We start from the raw sequence: 20995 nt of genomic DNA on the forward strand, positions 1-20995 counted from the left end.
CAACTGTCACATTAATGAAGCATTTTTTTTTTTTTTTCCCAACGTTTTTAATTTATTTTTGGGACAGAGAGAGACAGAGCATGAATGGGGGAGGGGCAGAGAGAGAGGGAGACACAGAAACGGAAACAGGCTCCAGGCTCCGAGCCATCAGCCCAGAGCCTGACGCGGGGCTCGAACTCACGGACCGCGAGATCGTGACCTGGCTGAAGTCGGACGCTTAACCGACTGCGCCACCCAGGCGCCCCTTTTTTTTTTTTTTTTTTTAAATACCGGTGCTCTAAGCATGGAACAAGTCTTCCTATTGGAATACACATCTCTGTCTGGGAGGTAGGTTTTATTTCCATTTAACAAATAAATTAACTAAGGATCAGAGCAGTTATCACCTAACATGTCTAACATCACACAGTTGGTAAGTGGCAGAGTAAGAATTGGAACCCAGGTAATTCAGTCATTTGAGATGAAGGTCATTAGTGTTTTACTTTATTTTTCATTTTGTGCTAGAATTTTGGTTGGTTGCTTGCTTGCTTGCTTAGTGTTGTTTCCTTCCATTTTATACAGCAAGTACATCCTACCATGGAGTTCTACCCCATCTTTGGACATCTCCCAAACTCTACTCTTCTCTGATTATATGAGCAGTACATTTTGGCTCCCAATGGACACATCCCATTACCTACCTGGCTTTTCAATATTGCAAATCCTCCCCGTGAAACCAAACAATGGACTCTTCTGTTTTGAGCTTCATTATTATATGGTCTGCATTATCACTGGCCTTATTACGGTTATTTCTGGCAATAGCAAGGGTTGTAGGGAGGAAGAATGAGGGTGGAAATCCCCAGTTAAGGTACATGGAAAACTTGTTCAGCTCATAGCAAAGGAACTGCCTAGTTTATGGTCCACATATGTTCCCAAGAATCAGACTCAAATAGCCCTCCAGACAGCCTCTCAATACCATTCTGGAGCTGATCTCAGTTAACAGAATGACTGAAAATTGTGATCAAGTACTCAAAATCGCCAGAGGAGAGTCACTATTCAAGCAGGTATCATTTAATATCAGTAAGAGAGAAGTATTTGAAAAAAAGAATAGAAGATTTCATCAGGTCCATAGATCTTCAGAGTAAAATGGAAAGATATTATATATATTAAGACCTAAAGAAGCACACTAATGAGCCCTCTGCATTGTGTTCAATTTCCCGGGGGGAAGGGGGTCATTCCCAAATAATTAGTCCCTGTGTAACTAATTCTATCTCTGGGACTACCTGACTGCTTCTTTCTGAGTAATGGAGTCATCCAACCAGCCACCACAAATACAGTCAGGTATAATAACTGTCAGGGTCAGAGACAAGGATCAGTCATGTCCTGCTTGAAATCTCTGGACTTTAAGAAGCTTACCAGGTTGAGAAGGCACTCCCTAAAATTGTATAGGAAAATAATTCCTGAATTGTGTGAAATGCCATAATTCCTTTCTTTAAAAATAATTTTTTTTAATCTTTATTTATTTTTGAGACAAAGAGAGACAGAGTGCAAGCAGGGGAGGAACAGAGACAGAGGGAGACTCAGAATCCAAAGCAGGCTTCAGGCTCTAAGCTGTCAGCACAGAGCCGGACATGGGACTCAAACTCACGAACTGCAAGATCATGACCTGAGCCAAAGTCAGATGCTTAACCGACAGAGCCACCCAAGTGCTCCTACCATAATCCTTTCCTTAATGGATACCTGTCTTTCAATGATGAGAAGACTTAAAACTTAATGTAAGAAATATTTGTGAGACCTAATCGTTGGTACTGATATCTTTGAATTAAGAAATCTGTATATGATTGATACTTTATGTATTTGTATTGTTCCAGACTTTCAACTGATAGAGACAAGATTAGCCTTACAAATGCAGTATAAGATGAATATTTAAGCATTTGAAATAGTCCCATGATTTTTAACTAGCCATCTTAGTAAGATTACAAATAGCAATGGAATTATAACTCTGATTCATCAAATGTGAACTGACTTTAAAGGGTTAGAGAAATAGCTGAGGGTTTGCATTTTAAATTCATAACTTCAGTAAATTTATTATAGGCTGCTTCTGCCACCCAAGAGTGTTCCCATGAAATCTTTCCTGAGCCGGCATAAAGTGGCATAAAGTAAAGAGCAATTACTATTCATTTACATGGAAAAAGTTTCAAGCTTTCGTAGACCCCCCAAAATAACCTCTCTTATACTTTTTCTGATACATGAGGACACACCTTGCCAACAGATGCACAGAACAAATCAAGATGAAGCCCAGGTCACAGACACAGGTCAGAGTTCCGGCAGGAGTGTACCTCCGGGGAAGGGACTCACGGGCACCCCACCTCTCTAGTGGCTCACTGCAAAACCAACAGTGAATGCCATTTTTGCTTCTCAACTTTTTTTCATAAAAGTGAAAATCCTTTTTGGGTTTCTTTTGGTTAGCGGAAGCAGGTACTAGTGAAGGTCTTTTTGTCATGGCAAAGTGATGCAATGGCACCTTTTGAAAATCAGGGGATACCTGTATTAACTTTTTTTAAAACCAAAGTAAACCTCTGAATAGCTTTTCCACGCACAGTACTGCCCTACAGGGCACCCAAACACACATACCTATTGTGAGTTAATCTCTCGCTAAGGTTTCTGCCTGTTTGACTTTCCATTTGGCTCTTCTTCAAATCTTCCTGGAAAATGCCTTCAGGCTTAGGAATGGCAGTATGGGAGCTGGGGACAGAGTCACTAGGTGACCACCAGGATCACGAAGAGTTGCCGGATGGGGAAGCATTGCCAGGCTATAAACTAAGAGAACCAGAGGAGATGTGGGGAGTCATCAGAAAGTTTTCAAGAGACTTCAGCTGACCCCTGACCACAATTTGGAGAACACTAAGGTTTAGACTGGAAGTACATGCTGTACCCTTCCACCATAGGGATCCAGCTCCCAATGTTTGGCCTTGTTATCTCCAACGATAAAGGAATTAAGGCCCACAGTGTGTTTTCTCTCTGAAAGCCAGGGTGAAGGGTTGTGTCTGAGATTATCTTTTGTTAGTCCTTGCTTGTTGGGGTTTTGTCTTTCCCTGAGGGTGAATTCCCTGGCACAATGGCCCCCTCCTTTCTCTATGTGGATGCTTTAGCTGGCAAAAGAACTGAGGTTGAAATTTGAGATTGGCTTTATGGGTGAGGTTCCTGTTTGTTCAAAGCCACCTCCTATCTTTCTCTTCTGAAGCCACCAAAGAAAACTCTGAAAATCCTGGAGTGACCCTTAATTAAGGCAGCTCAGGGAGGAGGCACAGAGTAGCTAAAATAGAACGCCTTTCTTTTTTCTGTATAGCAAATATAGTCTGGCTGAAAGGCTTTTATGGACTAATCAGTTTTCCCTGGTTTGATCTATTATCTGGGTAAAGTGAAACAATCTTTCCTCTGTTCCTTTTAGACAAGGGGCCAGATTTTGAGCTAGTGGGTCCTTGAGCTCCAAATAGCTATGCTTCTGGGAGCACCAGCCATTGTCTTCAAATGGCTGTTCCCTACTCTAAGGAAAATAAGTGTAACAGGGCAGGGCTGGTCCTGGAAAGTGATGATGGGGTCAAGGTCTTCCAATCCAGCTCCTTGTTGCTGTGCTCGTCCCTCCCCTCCAGGCCTCATGCTGCGCAACAACCACCCCTCCCCCCCCCCCCCCCGCCCCACCAACCCCTACTTTATCAAAATACCTTCTTAGGCAAAGTTCAGGATAAGCACCTTACATTTTGGTGTGTTAGATCTCTCAGAGACCTAGCTTTGGAGCCTCATTTAAGGAAAATGAATTTCAGGCATCAAAGTGGTTGCAAAGGGTTTTTAGGGAAAAAGGGGACTTCCCTCTCACTTTATAAGAAAGGAGGACTTCTGAAACAGAAATGTGATGTGCTAAGATCTGTGTAGGACTCCAGACCAAAAAAAAAAAGATTGGTCTGCACTGGTGCGTTAGCTGAACTTGAACTGACTTGAAGCAACCACGTTGAGCACAATCTTCTGAAATGAAAACTAGAAAGCACTTACAAGTGTATCTTTAAGCTTAGTTGAAAGGAATGTGATAATGTGCCATCTCGTTTTGGCCATGCCATTTTAAATTGCCTTTTTTCTCAGGAAGGTCTTTCAAATAGAAGCGATTGGACACGTAGAAAAGTTTAGAGGTCATTTTCTGGACATTTGCACATTCTAAATGTTTTCTTAAGAGCAAGGGTGATCACCTGTAAAATGTACCACCTTTTTGTCTTAATGATTCTCAGTCTTGACTGTGCATGAAAATTACCTGGGGAATTTGTCTAAAGCACAGATTTCTGCACATTCTCTCTCACTTCTCCCCAGATGATCCAACAGGTCTGTGCTGGGGCCCAGTAATCTACGTTTTGAGAAGTATACGATAAATCTGATCTTGGGTAAACCGGAGGGTTCCATGTAACCTGCAGAACTACATAGCTAATTCTGATTTGGATGCTCACCCTCTTTCCTGGCCTTGCCTGTGCTCAGCCCCCTTTTTCTTTCTTTCTTTCTCCCCTTTGCCTGTGCCGCCTCCTCCCCCACCTCCCGAGGGAAGCTAAGCTCTGGGGCACCATGCACTGAATCCCTGGTGGTGACTTAGGTCCTTTGGGGGAGTGTTGGTCACACGGCAAACAAACTCTCACTTGTTCTGCCTTCATTGCTCAAAGATAGGCTTTGTACCCTTGGGGAAATGGCCCTCTAGAAGTATGTCATGTGGAGCTGGTTACCACACTTTAAGGAAAACATAGCAGATCTGGAAAAGAAACTGCAGAGATTAAAACAGTTCAGAAGGTTTCACAGAAGGCACAATAAATAATTAGATTCTATATATCTGGAAAGTCAAAAATTCCCCAGTAGGGCCATAGTCTGAGAACCAGTTGGCACCATAGGGATCACTGAGTGCTAGCTTCTCAATTCAGAGTCACTGAAAAACATGTGCATAAAAGCAAAACAACATGGCCTTATCTCCTAAAGAAAAAAGACTTATCATAGCTTGGAGGAGATCATTTTGCAAGGTAAAGTAAATATATTACCTAACAAGTTATAGATTAAATATAGACGATTTATTATTAGCAAGTAATTCACGCAAAAGTTTTAAAGAACATTCTTGAGACATTGATGCATGTTGGCTATATGAAGAAATAATTAAAGAAAATTAAATGTTCAGACACTAACATCATTAACCTCTCTCTAACATTTGAAAGAGACCAGTATAATCTCATCCAAAGGCATTTCTTTTTCTTTTAATTTTTAAATTTTTTAAAAAGTTTATTTATTCATTTATTTTGAGAGAGAGAGAGAGACAGAGAAAGAAAGAGACAGAGAAAGAGAGAGAGAGCGAGCTCGTGCATGAGCAGGGGATGGGCAGAGAGAGAGGGAGGGAGAGAAAATCCCAAGCAGACTCCGTGCTGTCAGCACAGAGCCTGACACCAGACTTGAACCCGCTTACTGTGACATTATGACTTGAGCCAAAACCAAGAGCCAGATGCTCAACCCCCTGAGCCACCCAGGGGCCCCACTTTGCTTTTTTTAAAAAAATCACTCAGGGTGCCTGGGTGGCTCCGTTAAGGGTCTGACTCTTGATTTCAGCTAAGGTCATAATCTCATCATTCGTGGGTTTGAGCCCTGCTTCAGGCTCTGTGATGTTTTCTACCACGCCACACTTTGTTTTAATCTGGCTAACTCTTACTCACCCCTCAAAACCCTATTCAAATAATACCTCCTCAGGAAGCTGGCTCTGGTTCTCTGATTTGGTTTTGGAGAGCACTGTTATCAGCACTGACCACTGTCTTCGGTCTTCTCCACTAGACTCCATGCTCTTTGAAGACAGAGCAGGATTTATTTTAATGGTGTCTCCAGGGCTTAACAACATGCTCAACCTATTGTAGGTACCAAAAAATAGTTCTTCACTAAATGAAATGGTTTTTCTTAAATAGGGAAGGCAGGACTTCATACTAACTCTCAAAGTCCAGGTAAATTCCTAAAGGTCAGACACAGGAGGGGCCCAAAGTCTCATGACTGAAAAACCATTTGTTTATATGCATCTGCAAAGAGGTTATAATCCCCTCTTCCTGGGGGTCCTTATTCTTCTGTTGGAAATTTACTTACAGGATGCAGTTTTAGTTTGGGTGTTGATATCTAGATTGTAACTCCTTCATCAAGCTAATTTAAAGGAGCCGGACATAGAATTTCCACTTCATAAGGTTATTATTGTCATTAAATGTAATAATAAATGTTTGGAAGCAGAGTTACCCAGTATTAGTGTACCCAATATACATTCATAGCACTTTTGTTAATCCAACACTTCTTTCCTGTCTCAGGCTCTGGAATATAACCCCATGAAATGCAAGGACTGTGTCTCTTTCACCACTGTAACCAGAACACCTGGAAGTGTGATTTCCAAGTAACTGCTCAATAAATATTGATAGATTGATTGAATGAATGAATAAGATGGAATGAACTTTTTTCCTCAATAAAATAGTTTACTCTTCTCCCATGTGCCTTCTGCACACAGATATTTCTCCCTTCGACTGACCTATGTTCTACAGCTTGTTAACCAACTTTACATACACAAATATCCACCTGCTTGATAGCATCCTCTCAGAATTCATTCTAGATGCTTCCTCCTTCATTCTAGGACCTTATCGATCCCTCAATATAAATTATTGCCTCTGCAACTCAAGTCCGGTAATAATTGTCACCTCTTTTACAGCAAAGCTTGCATGCTGCTTGACTTTTTCTCACCCTTATCCAGATCTCAAGTAATGCATTTTTGTTCCTTGAGCTTTGTGTCAACTCATTCTTTTTTTTTTTTTTTTTAATTTTTTTTTTTTAACGTTTATTTATTTTTGAGACAGAGAGAGACAGAGCATGAACGGGGTAGGGTCAGAGAGAGGGAGACACAGAATCTGAAACAGGCTCCAGGCTCTGAGCTGGCAGCACAGAGCCCGACGCGGGGCTTGAACTCACGGACCGCGAGATCATGACCTGAGCCAAAGTCGGCCGCCTAACCGACTGAGCCACCCAGGTGCCCCTGTGTCAACTCATTCTCGATCACACATACGGCACGAGCTTTTGCTCTGTTGCTTCACAGAGAATTTTTACGTTATAAAAGTAATGGCTTTCACATATCAACATATCTCAATAATACCTTATATGTAGATATGACTTACATAATATATTGGTAGGCATTTAGATTCAAATCTTTTCCAAATATTTTCATTGGTGGATACTTAAATAAAAATACACCCTTTCTCTATTTCCTAATTTTAATTTTTTCCCTTTAGGTTCACAACACAGTGATGCAACAATTACGTACATTACACAGTGTTCACACAGGGAGTGTAGTTACCATCTGTCACCAGAAAAGGTATTACTTTGTGTGAATCTTAAAATGACTTTTTATTTTTTTACATTTGTATTATAATTTATATATTACATATTACCTTATGTATTTTTGTATTTATTATGTTTTAAAGTGGTTCTATAATTTGAACTGGTTCTGATGTTTCACTTAGTTTACTTCCCTTATTCTCCGTTTTCCAGTTAAAAAAAAATTTTTTTTTAATGTTTATTTATGTTTGAGACAGAGAGAGACAGAGCATGAATGGGGCGGGGGCGGGGGGTGGAGAGAGAGGGAGACACAGAACTCGAAGCAGGCTCCAGGCTCTGAGCTGTCAGCACAGAGCCCGACGTGGGGCTTGAACTCACAGACTGCGAGATCATGACATGAGCTGAAGTCTGACGCTCAACTGACTGAGCCACCCAGGCACCCCCCCTTTTTTTTTAAATTTTTTTTAACGTACCGTTTTCCAGTTTATAAGGTAGAGTTTCCCATCAGTGAATATCACGTATGTCATAAAATTTACTATTCTTCCATAGTATTTAACCACAATATTAAAAACAGTGTGGGGAGGGGCACCCGGATGGCTCAGTTGGTTAAGTATCCATACTCATGGTTTGTGAGATCGAGCCCCATGCTGGGCTCTGTTACTGACAGCACAGAGCCTGCTTGGGATTCTCTGTCTCCCTCTCTATCTCTCCCTCTCCGTGCTGCTCCCCAACTCATGCTTTCTCTCTCTCTCTCAAAATAAATTTAAAAAGTTTGTTTGTAATCTTTAAAAAAATTGTATATTAATATTATTTGATTCCTATTACTTAGGTATAGATATTTTTAAAGCTGTTATAAGTAATGTCAAATTATTTTAAAGCTGTTATAAGTATTGTCAAATTATTTTTCAAACATTTTCTGCCACATTATATGGTCTTCAGGATTGGACAGATATACCAGTTCCATTTATATTTTCACCTGTACTACACACTGTAACTTTAAAAACAACTTAATAGAGGAAATGAACTTCATTATTGCTTTCACTTGAGATCTTTCACTATGAATGGAACTGAACAATTTTCCATTTACTCAGACATCTTTACTTCCTCTTACTCTTCACATACTGTGTCCATAATATAGTGGAAAAATATTTTAGCAACTTTTATGCGTTAAAAATAATCACTACAGGGGCATCTGGGTGACTCAGTCGGTTAAGCGTCCGACTTCGGCTCAGGTCATGATATCACAGCTTGTGAGTTTGAGGCCTGTGTTGGGCTCTGTGCTGACAGCTGGGAACCTGAAGCCTGCTTCAGATTATGTGTCTTCCCCTCTTTCTGCCCCTCCCCCACTCATGCTCTGTCTCTCTCTGTCTCAAAAATAAATAAGCATTAAAAAATTTGAAAAAATAAATCACTACAGATTTCGACAAACAAATGTTTAAAACAATCTTTTTTAATGATACCAATTCTAATCAGGCAGTGTTTGCAGAGCTCAAAGCTCACTTCAATGAGAAGGATAGCCACTGCTCAAGAGAGAAGTCATAAAAATCAAGCCATGGACCCGTACTTGTGACACAAACTAATACGCTAGGTCTTAAGTTCTGTTTAACAATCAGCATCTGTTCATTACAGACCAGGGGCGGAGGCAGGAGAGACAGTTTCTATTCTAGACAAAACCCAGAGAAAGGGAGGCCACTTATCTGGGTAGCACAAAGCAAATCAGACTCTGCTCCTTTCCCGATTCCACCTTTGTTTGCTTATTTAACCAGGCAAAAGTACTTAACCACACAAAACAGCTTCTACTGTATTGACATAAAACTCATTTCACATGACCCACAGATAATCACTGGCAACCTTCAGAAGGGTTACCCGCTCACGACTCCCATCGTTTCCTTGAAACTAACTGTGGCCACAGCCCTACTTGTAGTTTGTGCAATTTTATAACATTTTAGAACCAAACGACCCTTCATTTGTCAAGCAGTTTCCATGAAATAGACTTTAAAAAAATCATTTCTAAAATCTCCTTCTCAGTGTTGGACAAGAACCTAGTTTGATGACCAGAGCTGAGGACCTCCTAGGGCCCTGGCTCTCAGTCGTGGCTGTGCACTGGAGTCTCCTGGAGCTTTCAAAGACTCCAGTGTTGCCCCCTGTGCCAAAAGTTCTGATGTAATTGGCCTGGGATGAAGCCTAGGGATGGGGATTTTTAAAAGGGCCTCCACCTCACTGCTCAGGGGAAAGCAATGGCTAGAGAGTTTCGCTGTCACCTGCTTACAAACCACCGATGGTGAAAGGTAATACTAACCCAGCCTACTGTATTTCTCAAAAAAAGAGATCTGTGGGATTTTTGTTGCTGTGGCTGACTTGCTTCTTTGAAGACACGACTCCAAGGTATTTTGCGATACAGAATTAACCTGACGCAAGTTATCGAGCCTCTTAAAAGCAGTTCTTCGTGCTTAAGACTTTGCCGGAATGCAGTCCAAGGCAAAACCTACCAAATGTAAACAGGACATTGATGTTTTTGCCACTGAGGCCGGGCACATATCCGTTGTCGGAGCGTATTTCCACGCGTCCTCTTTTCCGACTCCCCTCCCTTCCGGTGCCACGCGGACCGCCTCCTTTCTGCGCCTCTTCGTTCCTGCCGCCTGGCAGTGGTGCCTGATAACATCCAATACGTGGTTGTTGACTGACTGCATTTTCCCCTCGTTCTGCCGGCTGGATAGGCTGCTCTATCAGTAGCAGTGCCACAGTGACCTCTCTCGATGAAACCAGAAAGTGCAGTGGGGAATTCCAGAAGGAGCTCTTGGAACAACAGTCACGTTGGGGGTGGAATGTGAGCCGGTCCCAGTCTCGGACGAAACCGAGGAGGAAATAATGTCAGAGGAGCTTGGAGCAAATGGGAAGCAGAACAGCACTATGGGTCTGTCTCTGTGAGGAGCCCGTCCTGGCACTTTCGTTAACTCGTCTGATTCTTTTGGTTCTTCGTGTCCAGAGGCCGGAGACATAAGCTTAAATTCACTCTCTTAAATGATTTTACTAGTTTTCCAACATGCAAAGATTGCAACGTTTTATGCTACAGATTGATTTTTCAGGAGCCACTAAGGCGTTCCAATCAAGGCAATTAAAAAGAACCCACACTGCATTTTAGAAGACAAAGTCACAGGGCTTTAGGGTAGGTTTTAAAAAACCTTCTTGGGGCGCCTGAGTGGCTCAGTCCGTTAAGTGTCTGACTTTGGCTCAGGTCATGATCTCACGGCACATTAGTTTGAATCCAGCATCGGGCTCTGTGCTGACAGCTCAGAGCCTGGAGCCTGCTTCAGATTCTGTGTCTCCCTCTCTCTCTGCCCTTCCCCCCCTTCTCTCTCTCAAAAAAACAAACTTAAAAAAAAAAATTAAAAAAAAAAAAAAAAACCTCTTCTCACTTTTAGTCTGTATTTGTTCTTATTGTTTATGTCCTGATGCATGCTTGGTGTAAACTCAGAGGGAAGAAGAAATGAAAGACACTGCCTTTAATGCCACAGTCAAGGTGACAACTACTTAAGAAATTAGAGGTGAGAAAACTTGATCCCATGAAGCAAGTACAATGGGATTACTGTCACCAAATCATAAACACTTATGCTACCAGGGAGCAGCAGGCTAAGAGTTAACGTGGAGACTAGCGCTAAACTAAGTGTTCACTTTCAACCTTTGCACCGACCAAATCAATTAACATTCTGCCTAATTAACTCGGCTCTCAGATGGGGCTGCACGTAAAGCATCCCATATGGACAGTGGCCCCATTTCCCCCTCTAACAAGGTATAAAATTGTTTATCCGCATACTGATAACTTAGAGGTTAAAGAAGAAACAGGAGGTAGATAGAGTGTTTATTTGAATAGAAATATGATATTAACACAAATGTTCTTTAAACAAAAAGATAATTTTAGTGGTGGCAATAGAGGAAAGGGTATACGGCAGGCAGGTGAAGAAAGAGAACATTTTCTTCCCCGAATGAAGAATGAAAACGTGCTGGATTCTCACTCCATTGAGGGTCTGGGGGATTTGACCATGGGACCACCTTCAAAATGGGCCTATGTTGTAGATCTCCTAATAACGGTAAATAAACCTTTAGCCACAAAACCATTGTAGATGGAATCCAACACAAAGAATTCCCTATCAAATTACCAAACTATTTTTGTAAGACTTCAGGGTTAGCATCTTTATTTTTCTTCACACACCCTGTCTCCAAGACTTTTAAAAAGTGCTAAAAATGATACAAAACCCAAGAAGATAACAATCATAAAGCAGAAGCAACAGAATAAAGGAAACTACAGAGAGGGCCAGAAAATGGAGCCAGAAAAAAGCCTAAACGTTTGCATAAACCAAGTATTGATGTGCTCTCTTCCACGTGTCTGGGCGACAAATGTGGCTCGAACCTGCCAGCAGCCACAGTGAAGACAGTAACCTGGTCAAGTGCTCCCGCACAGACTCTAAGAAATAAACGCATTTCACAGAAGATTCTTCCTGGCATTTAGACCCGAACAACAACCAAAAAAACCAAACGCTTATGTTTGGTCTCTTTTTGAAAAAGAAACTACATGATAGAATAAACAATGTCCTCAACAATATCTTTTTTTTTTTTAAGTTTATTTATTTTGAGAGAAAGAGAGAGAAACAGACAGAGACAGAGAGAGAGAGAACACTAGCAGGGGAGGGGCAGAGAGGAGAGAGAAGATCCCAAGCTAACTGCACAGAGCCCGATGCGGGGCTCAAACTCAAGAACTGTGAGATCGCGACCTGAGCTGAAACCAAGAGTCAGACGCTTAACTGACTGAGCCACACAGGCATCCCTGTCCTCAGCAATACCTTGACACAAAGTTTCATGGGACTTTTCCTTAAAATACTCCTCTGGATAGGGTGCCCAGTTTAATTTGAATTTCAGATAAACAAGCGAGACATACTCTCACTAAACAATTACTCATTGTTTGTCTATGATTCAAATTTAACTCCCCCAACTCACGTTCTTGTGAATCCTGTAAGAAAATTCTACTCATGTATACAAGCATAGATGTTACATATGCCTCCCTTTTATTAAGCCTTTTGTTTTTAACATTTTTAATTTTTTTTTAACGTTTATTTATTTTTGAGACAGAGAGAGACAGAGCATGAACGGGGGAGAGTCAGAGAGAGGGAGACACAGAATCTGAAACAGGCTCCAGGCTCTGAGCTGTCAGCACAGAGCCCGACGCAGGGCTCGAACTCACGGACCGCGAGATCATGACCTGAGCTGAAGCCGGCCGCTTAACCGACTGAGTCACCCAGGCACCCCTTGTTTTTAACATTTTTACTTTAACGAATGCAATCTTTTCATATCTACAAAGTTTTTAAAAGCTATGCATTGTTTAACTGTTTGGAGGTACCATAATTTATTTATTTATTTTTTTTTTTAATTTTTTTTTCAACGTTTTTTATTTATTTTTGGGACAGAGAGAGACAGAGCATGAACAGGGGAGGGGCAGAGAGAGAGGGAGACACAGAATCGGAAACAGTCTCCAGGCTCCGAACCATCAGCCCAGAGCCTGAGCGGGGCTCGAACTCACGGACCGCGAGATCGTGACCTGGCTGAAGTCGGACGCTTAACCGACTGCGCCACCCAGTCGCCCCAAGTACCATAATTTATTTGACAATGTTTCTATTTAAAAAAAATTTTTTTTTGATGTTTATTTTTGAGAGAGAGACAGAGTGTGAGAGGGGGAGGGACAGAGAGAGGGAGACACAGAATCCCAAGCAGGCTCCAGGCTCTGAGCTGTCAGCACAGTGTCCCACACAGGGCTTGAACCCAGGAACCCTGGTTTGGGGTCATGACCTGAGTTGAAGTCAGCCGCTCAAGCCACTGAGCCACCCAGGCTCCCCGACAATGTTTCTATTGATGAATACTTAATTTAAATTGTTTCTTCTCTATCTTCTTTATAAACAACTTTGCCAACACCATAAATCCCTTTTGTAGGTATGCATTAAGACTGCTTTTCAGTCTTGGAAGGTCAATTGTGGGTTCAAAGAGATTACTTAGTCTTAAATTTGATAGAAATTGTAGGGGCACCTGGGTGGCTCAGCTGGTTGAGTGTCCAACCTCAGCCCAGGTCATGATCTCATGGTTCACAAATTTGAGCCCTGCGTTAGGCTCCATGCTGACAGCTCAGAACCTGGAGCCTGCTTCAGATTCTATGTCTCCCTCTCTCTCTGCCCCTCCCCCGCTCATGCTCTATCTCAAAATAAATAAAAAACATTACATTTTTAAAAAAATTTTGATAGAAATTGCCAAATTGTCCCCTAAATACATTATATCAGTTTACATGCTAACCCACAGAATAGGAGAATGCTTTCCACACCCTTAGTAACAATACTCACTATGGATGCTGTAACTTTTTTTGCCAGTCCTATACCTAAAAGAAACTACATCTCCATGCCGAATCAATTTGATATTCCTCAATTAAGAACGAAGTTCTAGTTGACATTTGTCAATTTTGGGCTGCCAGCTCCCACTGTCAGTCCTTTTCATCCTTCCCAGGCACCCAAGGATTAATTACCCTTTGGAGAACTGCACCTCCCTGCATCTTTGGGTTAGGATGTAGAGTGTAAGTCTTCCTATGGAAACTGTGGGGTCCAAATCACCCAACTCCCCACTCAGAAAAGCTAGGGGGGTCCCATGCAGGGGACAGTCCTTGGGACATTTGGACCCTCTGGGGGATGCTGATACTTGGGAGAATGACCCACGAGCAAGTGCGCTGGTTGAAGCCATAGCCATCATGGGGGCAGCTGCTGTGTCAGTGTCCCTTACCTATGCTGTGACTCTGACTGTGGTTCTTACCACACAGCACCTCAGAGCTTGGTGGCCATGGTCCAGTTTGGAATATAAGCTGTTAACCACTCTGAGCGCCAGCTGTCTCTCCAATGCATCCATTTCCTCTTTGAGGAAATCAGTGTATTCCTTCTGCTTGAAACCAGGAATGCTGGCACAATTGCAGACAGGTTCCATCTAATTTTCCTCTAAATAGTGAATCTGTTAAATAGTGAGTCTTTCCAGTGCATGAAAACGATTTGATCATGGCTTATGTACAATTTCCTCAGGAATTCACCTATGGTATTACGCAAAGTACTCAATCTAAGTTACAAAGGGAGAATGATCAAAGTGGACCCATCTAGAAGGCAGTAGTATCGGCTCTCGTTAAGGGGGCTCCTGGGTGGCTCTGTCGGTTAAGCATCTGACTTCGGCTCAGGTCATAATCTCACGGTTTGTGGGGTCCAGCCCTGCATCATGCTTTGTGCTGACAGCAAGGAGCCTGCTTGGGATTCCCTCTTTCCACTCTGGAACATAGGAAAGAGAACTGAAGCTTGTTGATCTCCGGGTTCCAAGGTCAGTGGCATAAGAATACTTTTCATTTCAGTTGATTAGCTAGTGCGGAGGATCAGAACGTGCCATCCCCAAATGTGCAGCTTTGGTACGACGGAGAATCAAGAGATGCAGAAAGAAGCCTTTTCAGAACTTCTCTTATCTGACTCAAAGCAGAAACTTCTGAAAATGAAAACTGCCCCAAATCCCCTCTCCCAGAGAAGCTCTATGGTCACGCAGAAGAAGGAAAATCAGCACTGAAGTGGACCTGTGCAACCAAACCTTGCTAAAGTGGCCCTTCCTTTCCACTGGTTTCTCCCACATTGCCTTCCCACAGTTGGAAGTCCCTAGAAGCCAGAAACCCTTTCCCTGTGTCTTGTCACTTCCCTACAAATTTGTCCTTCTTTGTTAAGATGCCATTTAGGTGCAAGTTCAAACCACCTCTTTGAATTACCCAGCACTGAGTTTCTCCCACATGCATGCATGCTGCCCACGTTAACAAGCTCTGTTCTTCTCTTGTTCATCGGTCCTTTGTCAGTCTATTTTCAGGCTCCAGCTGGAGACCCTTGGAGGGGATGGGGAAGAGGCTTTTTTCCCTTCCTTACACTAGCACCAAAGACAGTACCAAACAAAAATATCTGCGCCTCGTGAGTAGATGCAGCTGCCCATGGTCCGATGTTCTGAGCCCAGGTGCAGAGCCCAGGTGAAAGCCATTCGATTCAAGGAAACCTGAAGTCTCGAGAGTTCTAAGTGTGTACCCCGTTGGGCAGGAAAGCGTCGAGTGAGTCTCAAGAGTCTACTTATTGCATGCCAGCTTGTACAGGAATGTCTTGCCACCATAATTGTAGTCTCCTGTATCCTCTGTGGGCTTCAGCGTTCTTCTTACTCCAGGAGATCTCACTGTGGCTGCCTCAGGACCATCTGTAGCAGCCATTCATTTCACAAATACTACGTGCCCTCCATAAAAAGCACTGTTTCCTTTTGTTATTAAATGGTGTGTATGGAGAACACCTTCCCTTATCAAATGGTTACAAAACACTGCAACTTCCCTCTTGAAGTGTAGTTTGAGTTTTCATTATTTCTCTTTGTTTCTCTGTATGTGTGTCTCTTTCTTTCTCATCTATGTATATATCTTTGCCATCCCCTTTGGCCAGAACAATCTTTTACGGATGTAGCTGTATAATTTATGTACAATACATAGATCTTAAGGACTCATTCTGAAGAGTTTTGTCAATGGCATACACCCATTTAACCACAACCTATGGAAATAGAAGACATTTCCAAAACCCCAGAAAATCCTCTCAAACTTCTTTCTGGTCAGTTCTGCACTATTTCCTGTCAGGGAAAACAACAACAACAACAACAACAACAACAACAACAACAACTCTAGTTTCTAGCACATAGATTTGTTTTGCTTATACTGAAAGTCATATGAATTGAATCACACAATTCGTGTTTTTTGGTGGAAGGGGCTTGATATAATGTTTCTGAAGTTGATCCAAATTGGTGTGTGTGTCAGTAGTTCATTTCTTTTTACTACGAAGCATTCTACTCTATGAGTTTACCATAATGTGTTAGTCCATTCACCTGTTGATGGTTATTTGGACCATTTCGAGTTTGAGGCAATTATGAGTAAGGCTACTATGAACATTCTTCTCTACGTCTTTTTGTGTACACATCGTCCTTACTTCTTTACTGTTTACTTTATGTAAAGTAACTGTTTAACTTTACAAGAAATTGCAAAGGAGTTCTTCCGTGTGGTTGGACATTCCTCGACATCTACCCACAATAGATGAGACTTCTAGTCACTTCAGATACTCACAAATGTCTGTTTTGTTAGGTGTTTTGAGAATAGCCCACTAGCACCTGTGAAAGGTATCTCACCATGGTTTTAATTTGCATCCTCTTATGGTTAATGACGTTGAGCACGTTTTTATTTGCTTACTGGCTATTTGCATACCGTGTTTTGTGAAATATTTGTTCAAGTGTGGGGGAGGTGTCATTTTAAATTGGGTTGTTTGTACTTTTTATTATGAGGGGTTTTTTTTATGTGTTTTGCAAATTTGCATGTCATCCGTGTACAGGGGTCATGCTAATCTACTCTGCGTCATTCCAATTTAGTAGATGTGCTGCCAAAGTGAGCACAGTTCTTTATGTATTTTGGATTCGACTCTTTCGTTAGATGTATGTACCATAAATATTTTTTCCAAAACGATTATTTTTTAATGGACAATGGCAAGCACGGTTCATAACTATCTCTGGAATACCCAAACATTCAAGTAGCAGATAGACCAGGCAGTTACTGCCACCACAAAAGTTTGGTATTAAAAACTATTCTAGAACATAGTGACTTCAAACAATAAGCATTTATATAGAAACCAAGGCTACAAGTCAGTTGGGGTCAGCTGACCTAGGCTGGGGTCAGCTGAAGCACCTTGGCTGCATCATTTTGCTCCCTGGGTCTCATACTCTCCTCCTGGAACCAGTGCTTTGGCACAGCCATATTCTTTTCATGGCGGTGGCTGAGGCACAAAGAGACCAGCAGAAACATGCAAGACCTCTTGGGTCTTAGACTCAGACCAACACTGTGTTACTTTCACATCTACCTGTGGACCAAAGCATCTGTCATGGTTGAAATCAGAGCTGAGGTGGGAAACGTGCCCTGCCCATGGTTAGTAAGCTTTGCAAAATTACTTGACAAGTGGCATAGATACAGGGAAAAGTGAAGAATAAGACTCAGTGAAATCTGTTGCAAACATGTAAAAGTCGTAAGTGTGTAAACACATTTTAAAAGAATTTATGATGGAAAAGAGACATTAGGAATAATCCATCGACCATTTTGCCCTCATAACTGCCTTGCTGAGTGTTTGATTTCCCTCCCTCAGCCCAACTTATTCCATTTAGTATTCAACTAGTCCTAAAACCATTTATTTACGAATTCAGGAATTTATTCAATAATTATTTAGAATATTTCCTCTATGCCAGGTACTGGGTGCCAGGTTCTAGAACCACAAGAGTGATCAAGACAGACAGAACTTATGAAATTCAGTGTTGGATACAGACAACTGAGTAGGAAATTTCAGTTCAGTAGGATGCTTTAGGGGGCCATCGGAAGGACAGCTTACCCAGAGTCATGGTGTGAAGGTTTTACAAAGAAAATGAGATCTAAGCTAAAGCCTAACCAACAAATGGAGGGCAAGCTGACTTAGAACTGACAGTAGGTAGATGCAGTTTGAGTGGAGTTTCAGTGGAGAGGTGACCGTGGCCCAGAATGAAGAGTGGATGGAAGACATAGGGAAACAGGAGGCAGGGAGGCTACTGCAATGTCTAAGCTGGAGGAAGCAGGGCATCAACCAGCGTAGACGCAGCAGAGGTGGAGATATGTGGATAGATTCCAGTGATATTTTGGAGCCCCGGGGGAAGGGCTTGGAGTTTTACTCTGTCTAGGATGAGGGAGAGTGAGAAATCAAGAATAGTGCCCAAGTTTCACGACTAATCCAACAGATGGTTTTACACTTAATGAAATCAGAATTAGAGGAAAGGGTCATGTTGGACTGATAGGGGGAATAGATAAAAAATTTTATTCTAAAATATTGAGTTACCTGTGTTAAAAGATAAGCTGAGGTATGTTAAATATTTTCAGAGCTTATTTAAGCAAAAGTCAATTCAAATCAGGTGGCATCCAATCTAAAAGACAGAGAGAGAAGCTCTGAGGAACCTTACAAAATGGAAGACTTACATGGGCAGAAAGGAGTTGGAACAAGGAAGGTGGGAAAGAGGCACATTAGCATGTCCAAAGTTATGGCAGGGTTACTTTCCTTTGGGGGATGACAGGGCTTTCTTTGGCAGATTTTCTAATTAGTGCCGGTTAGGTGATTCCTGATGGACTGGTTTAAGATTCCATTTCTGGGAGAGCTGAGACTGTAATTAAATTAAGTCTTGCTTCCGTGACATGGGACTTAGCAGAAGTGCCTCTGTTTGGGGCCTACTGTCTCATTTTTCACACTTGTGAGATATCCAGGAGGCACTGTTTTGCAGTTAGAGGTAAACATGAGCCTGAAGTTTCGTAGAGAATTTAGGGCTGGTGGTAGATTTATGTGTCATGGGTATATCAGACTTGGACACCAGCAGAGAAGGTGAAAATGCTCATGGAGAATACACGAAGAGGGCGGAATGAGGAAGGATATCAGCCAACAGCTCAACAAGGAAAGGGCGGGCAGGCGAAGGGATCTTGCCAGGGAAGCTAAGAATGTGCAGCCAAAGCCATAGGAAGGAAGATCATGGAGGAAGGAGTGTATGCCTGCTTTCAGGGAGGGAGAGACTAAATGGCAAAGAACAAGAGAAAAATCAATATGGTGATGGTCCTGATACGACCCAAGGGAAGGAAATTTGAAACTCAGATATAAGAATAAAATTTGGGTAGGAATTGCCCCCCACCCCCACCCCCCAGTAGGACAAGATAAAGAGACAGTATGGAAACAAATGAACGGTTGATACGGTGTGGGTGAGAGGGTTCTTGATGGTTCCTCTCTCTCTCTCTCTCTCTCTCTCTCTCTAAGGAGGATAGAGTGGTATGGGAAGGAGGTGAAGCATTATTCTTTAGGAAAGTGAAGGTTTGAAAACAAAAACAAAAACAACAACAAAAATTGGGAGAGAAAATGAAGAAAACCTCATTGTTCTCCCGGCAGCGTTAAGGTCCCAGGAGTGGTGGGGGACTGTGAATTTGTCATGTCTCACATCTTAATGACTTGGCTGTTTTCCACCAGACTTGGGAACACACAAAGAAAAAGCAGACATTTGGTTTGATTTACTCAGGTGGAGGGGAGACACCAAGAACGTGCCAGACACATTTCGTTCAGCGGCAAGCTGATCACCTCTTCACCGCTAACGCCCCTCAGTGAAGAACAACCAGAAGAATTTTCAATTTAAAAATAAATCCAAATATTTGTCTTCATATTATCAATGCTGTGGTATATTCTGAACATATTGAGAAATTGAAGAGCATGCATTTGTGTCTGCTTCTTTTGATTTCTGTAGTGTCATATAATATTTTAATATTCAGTGTTCATCAAAGTGTTTTAGATATGATACTGTTTCTTGAGGGAAGTGGGGATACTTTATACATTAAGCACACAGAACAAAAAATGTACTTACCTTGCCTCCCTTTGTGAAGTGCGGTGCCTGCCAGAAGAACAGCGGAACAAGAGATTTGAGGATATTGGATTTCTTTTGCTCAAAACCAACTCCTTATTTTGTATTTTTGAAATTTTTCTTGGAATTGATTGAAAAAAATCAGAATTTTAGTTACTTTTTAAAATGTTTTATTTATTTTTGAGAAAGAGAAAGAGAGAGCATGAGCAAAGGAAGGAGCAGAGACAGAGAGGGAGACACAGAATCCAAAGCAGGCTCCAGGCTCTGAGCTGTCAGCACAGAGCCCAATGCGGGGCTCGAACCTGCGAACCGTGAGACCATGACCTGAGCTGAAGTCAGATGCTTAACTGACTGAGCCACTCAGGAGCCCCCAGAATTCTAGTTATTTTTTATTAGCTTCCCCAAAATAATCAACTCTTTGGTCAATAGTAAAGAAAGAAAAAATGGGTTTCCCATAACAATGCATGTTCAGTTGCTGTCTCTTGTTGATATTCTTATGTTTGTTTCCAGGTGACTTCAATGGCCATGGTGAATTCATTTGCTGATCTTATTCTCTATGTCTGATACCTAGGGACATATCCTGTATATATGCTAATTTACCGTGATACTTCAAAAATTTTTGAAAAAAAATCATATGGACCAATGTTTGTTATGTTAAGTCATCCAATTAAGAGATACACCTTTAAATGGGTGTCCTTTCAACCACAGCCTTTTGGATCAAGGCACAACCATGCCTGATGATCAAGCCGATATTCCCACTTTGTAGAGTGTAATACATCTCAGGACAGAAACACACTGAGATATTGATGGAAAACAGGAGCGTTCCTTTAAATTAATAAGTTACAATAAAGCATCTTTATCAACCACAGTCATGAGTTATTTACACAGGCAGCAATTTAGGTATAAAAGGTAGAACCCAAGTACCACTAGAGGAATGTAGGTCTACTTACAGAGAAACTACATCATCTGATGAAAAGATGTATACCAGAAGGCTCCTCTTAGTACAGCCCGAATAGAGGAACAGGTTTTACAGCTTTGTTTGACATCTATGAATTAAACAACAGGTCTTAAAAACAGGTTTATAAAAACTGGTTCTTAAACAGTGGAAGCCGGATTGCACCGTAGGCATTCTTGAAGAGTAACC

At 41.8% G+C, this 20995-nt stretch overlaps 1 long non-coding RNA gene and 1 other non-coding gene across 2 annotated transcripts; one reads left to right on the plus strand and one right to left on the minus strand.

The window, feature by feature from the left end:
- The first annotated feature begins 272 nt into the window (after positions 1-272).
- On the plus strand, positions 273-20007 carry LOC131486224 (uncharacterized). Its single transcript, XR_009249248.1, has 4 exons — positions 273-327; positions 6327-6409; positions 7293-7375; positions 19467-20007. It is a non-coding gene; the product is annotated as an uncharacterized LOC131486224 (long non-coding RNA).
- LOC131486419 (U6 spliceosomal RNA) lies at positions 16740-16845 on the minus strand. Its single transcript, XR_009249328.1, has one exon. It is a non-coding gene; the product is annotated as a U6 spliceosomal RNA (small nuclear RNA).
- Positions 20008-20995: the final 988 nt, after the last annotated feature.

The sequence above is a fragment of the Neofelis nebulosa genome, chromosome 9 (genome assembly GCF_028018385.1).
Source record: "Neofelis nebulosa isolate mNeoNeb1 chromosome 9, mNeoNeb1.pri, whole genome shotgun sequence".
Taxonomy (NCBI): domain Eukaryota; kingdom Metazoa; phylum Chordata; class Mammalia; order Carnivora; family Felidae; genus Neofelis; species Neofelis nebulosa.